Source organism: Lolium rigidum, chromosome 6 (assembly GCF_022539505.1).
Source record: "Lolium rigidum isolate FL_2022 chromosome 6, APGP_CSIRO_Lrig_0.1, whole genome shotgun sequence".
NCBI lineage: Eukaryota > Viridiplantae > Streptophyta > Magnoliopsida > Poales > Poaceae > Lolium > Lolium rigidum.
Genome location: NC_061513.1, coordinates 157,804,654 through 157,817,355, shown reverse-complemented (window position 1 = coordinate 157,817,355; position 12,702 = coordinate 157,804,654). Strand labels below are relative to the sequence as shown.

The 12,702-nt window shown below is 44.3% G+C and overlaps 1 long non-coding RNA gene across 1 annotated transcript; it reads right to left on the bottom strand.

Annotated features, from left to right (window-relative positions):
* Positions 1 to 784: 784 nt before the first annotated feature.
* Positions 785 to 2,653, bottom strand: LOC124666515. The gene is made up of 3 exons (XR_006990910.1): positions 2,140 to 2,653; positions 1,973 to 2,045; positions 785 to 1,094 (listed from the first exon to the last, which is right to left on the bottom strand). It is a non-coding gene; the product is annotated as an uncharacterized LOC124666515 (long non-coding RNA).
* Positions 2,654 to 12,702: the final 10,049 nt, after the last annotated feature.

The following is a 12,702-nucleotide window of genomic DNA, read 5'->3' as shown; positions in this document are numbered from 1 at the left end:
GCCAAAGCTAACCCTTCCATCGCAGCACTAACTTCCGATTCCAGCCGCATCATTGCAATTATAAAGGACTCGACAAGCCGAGACGATGATCTGCGCCATTAGAATCTCGCGGAATCATACCAGTTCCTGCTCTACCTTCTACATCAAAGGAACCATCTACTGAGAGGGCAGCCCAACCAGGTGCAGGCCTCGGCCATGGGGAACTTGGAGCCTTCCTCGTCTCACAAGCAGGACGCACCGTAGTAACGCATGGTTTTTTCCCTTTGATAATTTCAGATACTGACTGTTGTCGGATTTGACACAGTGTATCATAGTAGCTACAAAGATACCTTTTGGTTACTTCAGTTGGAGGGCAAACCTTTCCGTGAAGAAAATCATTTCTCAATTGCCAAATTCTCACTACACCACAGCACTACATCCCCAACAGATAAATTGGTCGGGAAAGCCGCTTTCAGTGACAGAAAGTTGGTCGGGGATCAGTTTTGCCGACCGACATGGTCGGTCACCGTATGTCCGGTCGGCAAAGGGCTTTCCCGACCGACATACCTTTGCCGACCAACAGTCCGTCAACCATGCAAAAACTTTCCCGACCAACATATTATTCCCGACCAACGTTATTTTTCCCAACCAACATGGAATGCCGACCCACAATATGACAGTACAAGTATTGCCGACCAACTTTCCACCAGGCTATCTGAGCCTTTCCCGACCAACAAAGCGATCATCGGTTCACATTTAGAAAAATTTCAGAAATTAGACCGTGGCCATTTTTTCTTTTTTTGAATTGACCGTTGCCATTGTTGGCCAAATATCCTTCAAATTGGCATGTTTCACAACATTTAATTCAACATATCAACATGCATATGATACAAACTATCAAACGATATTAATCCACAACCCAACAGTAATGGCACCCACTACTCATACATAATTTTCATTTTTTCTAAACGTGATTCCAAGATATAACACGGTTACAAAATGTGGCTAAAATCTGCATGTCTAATGAGACAGTTTATATACTCTATAACATTAAATATCCCAGCACATGCTCCAACACAAACTCCATATGATAATTCTTTCTCCAAACAGGATACCTGCAGATACAAAACGTGCAAGCATGAGATTGATTAGTTTCACACAAACAGTATTGTGCAGCTGCACTGCACATGCATTGATTATTTTCACAACAACCAAATTTGTAATGATCAACCTGTCACCCTACATATCATATAGAAGATGCTCATGTGATTATGTGAGAACATACTGGAGGCATTGCTGCTTTCCATTGAAATAGCAAATTAACAAAATAACAGGAACATTAGCGGTCTTGACATGATCAAATCTGACAATTCGCTGGTGTAAATTTGCACGAAGGCTAGAAACTAAAAAACATAACTGATCATCCAGAAGACTAGAAACTAAAAAACATAACTGATCATCCAGAAGAACATATAGCATTATATAACATGGCACTCGCATTGGCAATACAAATTAACAGCAAACAGCTAAACCAAAGTAAGTCTTTTATTTATTACTAGTTTCTGAAGCACAGATACACTCTACAAGCATTAAGGAAATGACAGATCTGTAAGTTGTGAGTTTCAGCACGCATGACTCATGCACATTAGGAGTGTAATATTACATTTCACTAAGACCATTAGTGATTACATGAAAATACACCGTACGATAGTACACAGAGCATGGCCATCTCTGGGAGTCCATGCCCAGCCAGACCATTTATTTCCAAAAAGAATGAACAGAGCTTCACAGCCAAGCAACAAGAACTTATGCTACAGATCGCTTTGAGATTGCTTTTCAGGTTACATAACTCATTAGAATGTTATATCCATGTATCAATCATGTACTAAACAACTACACATACACAGTCCAAATCTTATACTGTTCTAATCAGCTACATGTATTTCCACTAGATGCTAGTGACTAATATCTTCACAGAAACAACAAAATGTACCTTCCAGGGTAGTTACTAAAGCAAATCTCGATTCTTGGGTGATTTCTAAGAGTTGAGAACATCATTGCTTCAGCTGTAATGGAGTACATAAACGTAAACCATTAGTTGGAACGAGCAGACAACACACAACAAATTGAAAGAGGTTGAAACTGAGGGAGGGGACGCACCGTTGCGCAGCTGCGCCAGCTGTTCCATGTTTTGCCGCGTGCCTTCATATCCTTCAACTGTCGCCGCTCAGGAGCGCCTCAGCAGCGCTGCACACCTCTGGAAGATGGAGTGCGAAGTACGGCCGACCACCGCGCCTGGGGGAACCGTCCCCTAAGACGAAGACACCTGATCCCTCTCGGTCTACAGCTGCTGCTGCGCCGATTGAGCTCAGGGCGGCCGAGTCCTGGGACAGGGGAGCCATGCCAGAGAGCCTGCAACGCTGGACCTCGGCTGGCTCATCATCGCCACACCGGCGCCCTGAAATAAGGAGCCACATCGCTGAGCGAGCAAGCGCACGGGGCGATTAGGGAACCGAGTGAGCCGTCCAAGAGGCCCCGCCGATCTGGTTCATCACGGGAAGAGCCGGCGCGACGTGCACCTAGTGCTATTAGCCGATGCAGTAGGTCGAGCAGACGAAGGACTAGATCTGCTGGATCAGCGAGCGGGTCGGAGCCGCCGCCGCCGCCGCCGCCGCCTGAGTGAGAGAGGGATAGCAGATAAGACACTTAGGGTTAGCTACTGTATATATACCATCTCGGTTTGGCGCTTCTTAGGCCGAATTCGCGGGTTGGGCTAAATTTTGGCGCTTAAAACTTTCAGTCGCGCGCGGAGGCATTGCTGGCCCAGTTAGCAACGAGCTGTTGGTCGGCATTGATTGCCGACCGACAGTTTGATGCTGATTGTTGTACTCCCGACCGATGGTTGGACACGAAAAAAATTAACATTTCCGACCGACAATTAGATGGTGTACATACAACTTTACCGACCAACGGTTTGATAGAAGTTTTTCCAACCGACAATCGATCGGAGATGGTGACTATCGCCGACCAACATCAGTTGGGAATACTGTGCTGTGGTGTAGTGTTCTCCATATCACCATAATGATCATGTTCCTTGCATCTTCAGAGACTGAACTCAGCAGATCAAATAACCACTCTTGGCCAGTATGTTGTATAGATGTTGTAGCCGGTATAGGCCAGACCTCCCCCATGCATTCCCATATTTTCATAGCAGTAGGACATTATACTAAAGCATGGTACGAGTCTTCTTCAGTTAGTCCACATAACCGACAGGCTGACAGTTTCCAAATGCCGTCCTCTGCATATTTGCGTATGTAGCAAGCGCTCCTGTTACTACCTTCCACGTGAAGATTTTCATCTTTTGAGGCAGTGTAGATTTCCATACTAAGTTCCACACTGGCCTTCTACCATCAGGCCTAGAACTCGCAGCACCACCCACATATTGCAAAATATGGTCTGACACCGCCAAATGATATGCACTACGGACAGTAAAGCTTCCCGATTTTTCAGGATGCCAAGCCAGAACGTCATTCTGCAGACGAGGTGAAGGTCTTATTTTTATAATTGCTTCAACATCTATAGGCCGAAAATATTTTTGCAAACAGCCTATGTTCCAAGAACCATGTACATCCAAGAAGTCAGATACACGGTTATATCTACATTCCCCTTTCTCTGAAATTGGGCGAAATGTTGGGTCTTTCGGAATCCAGGGATCCCTCCAGGCTCGTATATTTCTTCCGTTTCCCACCCTCCATATCATACCTTTTTTCAGGAGAACCAAACCATACTCAATACCTTGCCACACCGTAGACGCATTTCCTGTAAATACAGTATCTAAAATATTACCACTTGGATAATACTTTGCTTTTAATAGCCTTGCACACAAGATTTCTGGATTATCAATCAGTCGCCAAGCTTGTTTAGCTAGAAGGGCCTGGTTAAACATTCTCATATCTCTAAAACCCAACCCCCATGGGTTTTTGGGAGGATCATCTTATCCCATGCAAGCCATGCCATTTTCCGTTTCCCATTTTCCACTCCCCACCAATATTGTCGAACCAATTTTGTAAGTTCATCACATACCGAGGCGAGCAGCTTGAACACACTCATCACATAAGTTGGTATGGCTTGTGCCACCGCCTTGATTAGAACTTCCTTAGCTCCCGAAGCCATATACCTTTCGACCTCAGTCAATCAATCTGCTACTCAATCTTGCTTGCAAGGACTCGAATCGACCCTTACGCATACGACCATCAGGGACAGGTAGACCCAAGTATTTAGGATCAAAGACCTCCTGTGATACATCCAATATTTGCTTCACTTCTTGGACTAAATTAGCAGGACACGATTCTGCAAAGAGAATGGAACACTTCTCCGGATTCATAAGTTGTCCGGTTGCCTCCGCATAGGTGTTCAACACATTCTTCACCACAGTAGCTTGCGCTGCATTAGCTTTGAAGAAAAGCATGGTATCATCTGCAAACAGAAGATGAGATATCCCTGGTGCTCTCCGCGAGATCCTTATCGGTTCCAAGCAAATTATCCAATGCCGCTTTATGTAACAACCCCGACAAAGCATCGGCAACAAACGAGAATAGGAAAGGTGACAAAGGGTCACCTTGGCGAAGTCCCCGCGTTGGAGAAAATTGATTCAATAACTTCCCATTGAACTTGACCGAATACTTTACGGATTTAATACACTCCATAATCCGAGTTTACCCACGTGGCGAGAGAAGCCCCACTTTAGAAGAGATTTTTCCAAAAAGTCCCAATCCACCCTGTCATAGGCCTTTGATAAGTCCAATTTGTAAGCACAATACGGAGAATTTGCATTAGCCTGTTGAATAAAGTGGGTACACTCGAAAGCAATAATTGCATTATCAGTAATTAGCCTCCCTGAGATAAATGCACTTAGATTTTCAGAAATCAAATCATTTAGCAGAGGCCGAAGGCGATTCACTAAGCATTTCGAAACAATCTTGTACACAACGTTACAAAGACTAATAGGACGAAAATCTTTGAAGCTTTCTGGATGAGGTATCTTCGGAATCAAGACAATTGATGTGTCATTCACATGACTAGGCATAGTCCCAGATGTAAAAAATACCTTAACCGCTCCAATAATGTCCTCCTTGATCAACCCCCAATTACGCTGGTAGAACCTTGCTGGAAATCCATCTGGTTCTGGTGCCTTCAAAGGTCCAATTTGGAATAATGCATCAGAAATTTCTTGGTCAGAAAAACTTTTGCATAGTTGTTCATTCATGTCAGCTGTTACTTTTGTACACTACAAGGAAAAGGTCTACCGCCGGCGAACCTAAAAGGCCCATTGCCGGCGCACCACGAGCCCGCCAGTGCGAACGGGCCGGTGATAATCAGCCACCGCCGGCGCACCGGTGCGGTGCGCCGGCGATAGGATGGATACTGGCCGGTGCGCCATCGACACTTCGCCGCAAAGGACAAGTTCCACCGGCGCACCCGGCCAGCTGCGCCGGCGAGTAGTGCTTCCGACGATCGGCGCATGCCACGTGCGCCGGCAGATGGGTCATTTAGGTGCGCCGGCAATAAATTCGAAAATTCTTTTTTCAGCTTTTTTCCAAGCATATTAGAATACATATTTGACAAACAGTATATATTTACAACATACGCTTCATATTTATACAGCAGAACATGCAATATGAGAAGCACATAGAGAGCCAAGTCTCATTTCGGTATCAATACACAAATACACAAGTCTCGTTCGGAATGTTGATTCATACAACACATGTGCATATGCAACACCGAAGGACGAAGTTTCACAAAGTTAGAAGTCTCGGTACATAGTCGTCGCAAGTGTCGTTATACACCTCACATAACCTAAACTACAATCACATACAACATGACCAACATGGTCACGATGACCATCATCACGAAGGCCATGGTCTTCATCCGGTTCCTCCTCATGTCCCTCATCTCTCCCGCTAGATAACGGGCGTATCTTCCTTCCGCCTCCACCCTAGTAGGGTATCCCTTGTAGCTCGTTGCCGCCGAAACGGTGCACCTGTCTCCGACAAGTCCTCCCGGTCGTCGTAGACTCCAGGAACCCTCCCCTTGTACACGACATATGTCGTCGGCATCTCCATGCACAAGACAAGTAAAACGTTAGTACCAATGCAATGAACAAGTGCCAAATCAAATAAGAGACAAGTAGTATGAACTAAATAGCATGTGCCTCATACTTTGTTGGTCGAAATAAATAATAACATACAGGGATGGGGTCAGCGAGGCTAGGTAGGATGCACAATAGATTGATATTTGTGGCCATCACACCAAGCCTCACCGGCCCCACCCCGGAGTGTACAAGTGACCAAACATTTTAATCATCGGCCAATGCAATTAAGAAGTGCGAACTCAAATAAAAGACAAGTAGTACGAATTAAATAGCGTGCCTCATACTTTGTCGGTCGAAAAACATATTAACATCCATGGATGGAGTCAGTGAGGCTAGGTAGGATGCACAATAGATTGATACTTGTGGCCATCGCACCAAGGCTCACTGGCTCCACCCCCGAGTGTACGAGTGACCGAACATTCTAATCATCGGCAAACTCCAAATACGAGGCAAGTAGGGTCGAGTAAATGCAAATAATTATTAAGGTATCTACGCCATAATCTTGAAATATATAGCAAAGTAAATGAAACTATAGACACATGTTCACATGCACATCCATACAACTAAATAAAAGCAACAAGTCGATTCTATGGGAATATGTAGCAAGTATTACAATACGGAAGTTCAAAGACATATCGTTCAAGCTTTAGCAATAGTGTTCCCGTCGTATAGGATCAGGTTGTACGCCTAGGGGGAATGGACGGCAGCCCTCAAGCGTGTTGAACGGCCTCTCATCACGCGACATCTCCAAGCGGAGTTCTATCTCGTCATTAGGTGGTAGACCGTAGCCGTAGAAGAACTCACCAGACCTATTGTTGACATCCTGCACAAGTATCGTGCAAATGAACTGCTGGATGCGACCCCAGTTCTTCCTAATCTCTCTATCATTGGCATCCGCCATGTTTCCAAACCTCTTTCTGAGATTCTATGGCAGCAACATGTCATCTGCGTACTTTATGTACTCCTGCATCTGAAGGATGGTGTACCACGCGTCCATCCCATTATCTTCCTTCGACTGCCTGAGGCAGGGGAAGTTGGTTGTGTGGGTTAAGACCAAGCCTCCTCGGGATTTCCTCTCTACTTTGAGGGGGCCTGCCTTGTTGGCGAAGCTGGTGAGAGCATCATTGAGAAGGGCCCTGATGTGGGAGTAGTCTTTCTTCTCGTCCCTACCCGAGTCGAGATAGACTGCATGCGAGTGTTGCGGGTGCACGACGATGAGGGTGCATAACTTGTCTCTGCGGAAAACACACGGATTAACCTTTGGAAATGCAAATGGAGATATAGGATAGAATGGTGATGGGGAATAGCGAGTGATTACTTACTCGGGGAAGTAAGGGATGAGAATGGCGCCCTTCTTAATGTTCGCCGAGCATGAAATCCTCGACCTGCCGGGTGGCAATCGCCCGATCCCCGTGGTTGCGGATGATGCTCTCCCGCATATAGAAGGGGTCCATTATCGCGATGGTCGGCGTCCCTCCTTAACGATCCGGGAAGACAAGCTAAGAGCAACTAGGCGAACCACACTAAAGTGGAGCATTTGCATGCGAAAGATGCCGAAGATGTCATTGAACCGGATGAAGCACAAGTCCGCGGGGTACTTCTCGATGAAGTTCATGCCGCTTGGCACCTTCGCCACGAAGAGAGGGTAACTAGGATCTTTTGATTTGAGAAGTCAGCTTCTCCAAATACTGGACTTGGTTATGCAAGCTCGCCATATCCCCGGTGAGTAACTTGAGGACATGCTCCGGCAGCATCGGTTCACCCAAGTGATGCAGAGGTCACCAATTGTTTGGCAACTTGTCAAGGAGTGCCACCTTGTCCTTGTCTTTGGCCACCGCCTTGTCTTTGGCGTCCTTCTTATTTGGCCTCTTCCTCTTCTTGGGTTGTACTGGACCATCTTCCATCGCCGTAACCGTAGCACGGAGTGTGTTTGGGCTCAACATCTTTTTGACGGTGGCGGCGGCGACCTCCTCAGGATTTTCCTCCTCAGCCGTTTGATGTCTACAGGTGCTTCTATTCTTGTAGACAGTGTTGGGCCTCCAAGAGCAGAGGTTTGTAGAACAGCAGCAAGTTTCCCTTAAGTGGATCACCCAAGGTTTATCGAACTCAGTGAGGAAGAGGTCAAAGATATCCCTCTCATCCAACCCTGCAACCACAAAGCAAGAAGTCTCTTGTGTCCCCAACACACCTAATAGGTGCACTAGTTCGGCGAAGAGATAGTGAAATAAAGGTGGTATGAATAAGTATGAGCAGTAGCAACGGCACCAGAAAAGTGCTTGCCGGCGTGCGGTTGATGGTATTAATATTGCAGGAAGTAAAGATGCGAGTAAAACAAGTAAACAAGCAAGCGATAGCGATATTTAGGAACAAGGCCTAGGGATTATACTTTCACTAGTGGACACTCTCAACATTGATCACATAATAGAATAAATAGATAGATGCTAGACTCTACACCCTCTTGTTGGATGATGAACACCACTAATCGTGTAGGATTACACGAACCCTCAATGCCGGAGTTAACAAGCTCCACAATATTCAATGTTCATATTTAAAGAACCTTAGAGTGCATGACGGATCAACATAACCAAACCAAGTACTAACATAGCATGCACACTCGTCACCTTCACACTACGAAAGGAGGAATAGATCACATCAATACTATCATAGCAATAGTTAACTTCATAATCTACAAGAGATCACAATCATAGCCTACGCCAAGTACTACACGATGCACACACTGTCACCATTACACCGTGCGGGAGGAATAAACTACTTTAATAACATCACTAGAGTAGCACACGGATAAATTGTGATACAAAACACATTGCAATCATAAAGGGATATAAATAAGCACTTCACTATGCCATTCATAACAGTGAATAAGTATTCTGTGAAATATAGCCTAAGAGACCCACACGGTGCACACACTGTCACCTTTACACACGTGGGACAAGGAGTCTCCGGATATCACATAAGTAAAACCCACTTGACTAGCATAATGACATCTAGATTACAAGCATCATCATATGAATCTCAATCATGTAAGGCAGCTCATGAGATTATTGTATTGAAGCACATAGGAGAGAGATTAACCACATAGCTACCGGTACAGCCCTTAGCCTCGATGGAGAACTACTCCCTCCTCATGGGAGACAGCAGCGTTGATGAAGATGGCGGTGGTGTCGATGGAGGAGCCTTCCGGGGGCACTTCCCCGTCCCGGCGGCGTGCCGGAACAGAGACGTCTGTCCCCCAGATCTTGGCTTCGCGATGGCGGCGGCTCTTGAAGGTTTTCTCTGGTTTCGTCGAACGTGTCAGGGTTTTCGCGATGGAAGCTTTAAATAGGCGGGAGGGCAAGGTCAGAAGGGGTCTGGGGCCACCAGACACTAGGGCGGCACGCCCCCCTCCTGGGCCGCGCCGCCACCATGTGTGGGCCCCCTGTGGCCCCTCTCTAACGGTTCTCGGGTGTTCTGGAAGCTCCCGGGGATTCTAAGATCTTCGGTGTTGATTTCGTCCGATTCCGAGAATATTTCCTTACTAGGATTTCTGAAACCAAAAACAGCAGAAAACAGGAACTGGTCCTTCGGCATCTTGTCAATAGGTTAGTTCCGGAAAACACATAATAATGACATAAAGTATGCATAAAACATGTAGATATCATCAATAATGTGGCATGGAACATAAGAAATTATCGATACGTCGGAGACGTATCAGCATCCCCAAGGTTGGTTCCTGCTCGTCCCGAGCAGGTAAACGATAACAAAGATAATTTCTAGAGTGACATGCCATCATAACCTTGATCATACTATTGTAAGCATATGTAATGAATGCAGCGATCAAAACAATGGTAATGACATGAGTAAACAACTGAATCATAAAGCAAAGACTTTTCATGAATAGTACTTTCAAGACAAGCATCAATAAGTCTTGCATAAGAGTTAACTCATAAAGCAATAAATCAAAGTAAAGGTATTGAAGCAACACAAGGACGATTGAGTTTCAGCAGTTGCTTTCAACTTATAACATGTATATCTCATGGATAGTTGTCAATGCAAAGTAATATAACAAGTGCAATATGCAAGTATGTAGGAATCAATGCACAGTTCACACAAGTGTTTGCTTCTTGAGGTGGAGAGAGATAGGTGAACTGACTCAACATAAAAGGTAAAAGAATGGCCCTTCGCAGAGGGAAGCATTGATTGCTATATTTGTGCTAGAGCTTTGGTTTTGAAAACATGAAACAATTTTGTCAACGGTAGTAATAAAGCATATGTATCATGTAAATTATATCTTACAAGTTGCAAGCCTCATGCATAGTGTACTAATAGTGCCCGCACCTTGTCCTAATTAGCTTGGATTATCGGGATCATCGCAATACACATGTTTTAACCAAGTGTCACAAAGGGGTACCTCCATGCCGCCTGTACAAAGGTCTAAGGAGAAAGCTCGCATTTGGATTTCTCGCTTTTGATTATCCTCAACTTAGACATCCATACCGGGACAACATAGACAACGAGATAATGGACTCCTCTTTAATGCATAAGCATGTTGCAACAATTAATGTTCTCATATGAGATTGAGGATATATGTCCAAAACCGAAACTTCCACCATGATTCATGGCTTTAGTTAGCGGCCCAATGTTCTTCTCTAACAATATGCATGCTCTAACCAATAAAGTGGTAAATCTCCCTTACTTCAGACAAGACGGACATGCATAGCAACTCACATGATATTCAACAAAGAGTAGTTGATGGCGTCCCCAGGAACATGGTTATCGCGCAACAAGCAACTTAATAAGAGATAAAGTGCATAAGTACATATTCAATACCACAATAGTTTTTAGGCTATTTGTCCCATGAGCTATATATTGCAAAGGCGAATGATGGAAATTTTAAAGGTAGCACTCAAGCAATTTACTTTGGAATGGCGGAGAAATACCATGTAGTAGGTAGGTATGGTGGACACAAATGGCATAGTGGTTGGCTCAAGGATTTTGGATGCATGAGAAGTATTCCCTCTCGATACAAGGTTTAGGCTAGCAAGGTTATTTGAAACAAACACAAGGATGAACCGGTGCAGAAAAACTCACATAAAAGACATATTCTAAACATTATAAGACTCTACACCGTCTTCCTTGTTGTTCAAAACTCAATACGAGAAATTATCTAGACTTTAGAGAGACCAAATATGCAAACCAAATTTTAGCAAGCTCTATGTATTTCTTCATTAATACTCCCTCCGTTCTTTTTTAATTGACTCGAATTTAGTACAAGTTTGTACTAAATCCGAGTCAATTAAAAAGGAACGGAGGGAGTAGGTGCAAAGTATATGATGCAAGAGCTTAAACATGAGCACAACAATTGCCAAGTATCACATTATTCAAGACATTTTACCAATTACTACATGTAGCATTTTCCGTTTCCAACCATATAACAATTAACGAAGCAGTTTCAACCTTCGCCATGAACATTAAAAGCTAAGAACACATGTGTTCATACGAACCAGCGGAGCGTGTCTCTCTCCCACACAAGCATGTATTTATTCGAGAGAATGAAAATAACAAAACAAAAATAAAATCACACAGACGCTCCAAGTAAAGTACATAAGATGTGACCGAATAAAAATATAGTTTCAAGAGAAGGAACCTGATAATTTGTCGATGAAGAAGGGGATGCCCAAGGCATCCCCAAGCTTAGATGCTTGAGTCTTCTTGAAATATGTAGGGATGAACCACCGGGGCATCCCCAAGCCTAGAGCTTTCACTCTCCTTGATCATATCGTATCATCTCCCTCTCTTGATCCTTGAAAACTTCCTCCACACCAAACTCAAAACAACTCATTAGAGGGTTAGTGCACAATCAAAATTTACATGTTCAGAGGTGACATAATCATTCTTAACACTTCCGGATATTGCACAAAGCTACCGAAAGTTAATGGAATAGAAAAATCCATCAAGCATATCAAAACGAGGCAATGCGAAATAAAAGGCAGAATCCGTCAAAACGAACGATTCGTAAATACGAATTTTATTGAGGCACCGGACTTGCTCAGATGAAAATGCTCAAATTGAATGAAAGTTGCGTACATATCTCGAGAATCACTCACGTAAATTGGCATAATTTTCTCGAGTTACCTACGGAGAATTAGGCCCGAATTCGTGACAACGAAGAAACTGCATTTCGCGCGATAATCCAAATCTAGTATGAACCTTACTATCAAAGACTTTACTTGGCACAACAATGCAATAAAACTAAGATAAGGAGAGGTTGCTACAGTAGTAACAACTTCCAAGACTCAAAATAAAAAAACAAAATTACTGTAGTAAAATAAACACATGGGTTATCTCCCAAGAAGTTCTTTCTTTATAGCCATTAAGATGGGCTCAGCAGTTTTAATGATGCACTCGCAAGAGATAGTATTTGAAGCAAAAGAGAGCATCAAGAGGCAAATTCAAAACACATATTTGCGGTCAGAAACCCACCGGCGGGCAGCGACTGGCAACACAGTAGAGCCGGGAACAACTAGGGATGCGGCTGGCCCCAGTCCCTCAGAGCGACGGCCCGCAATGCCTCC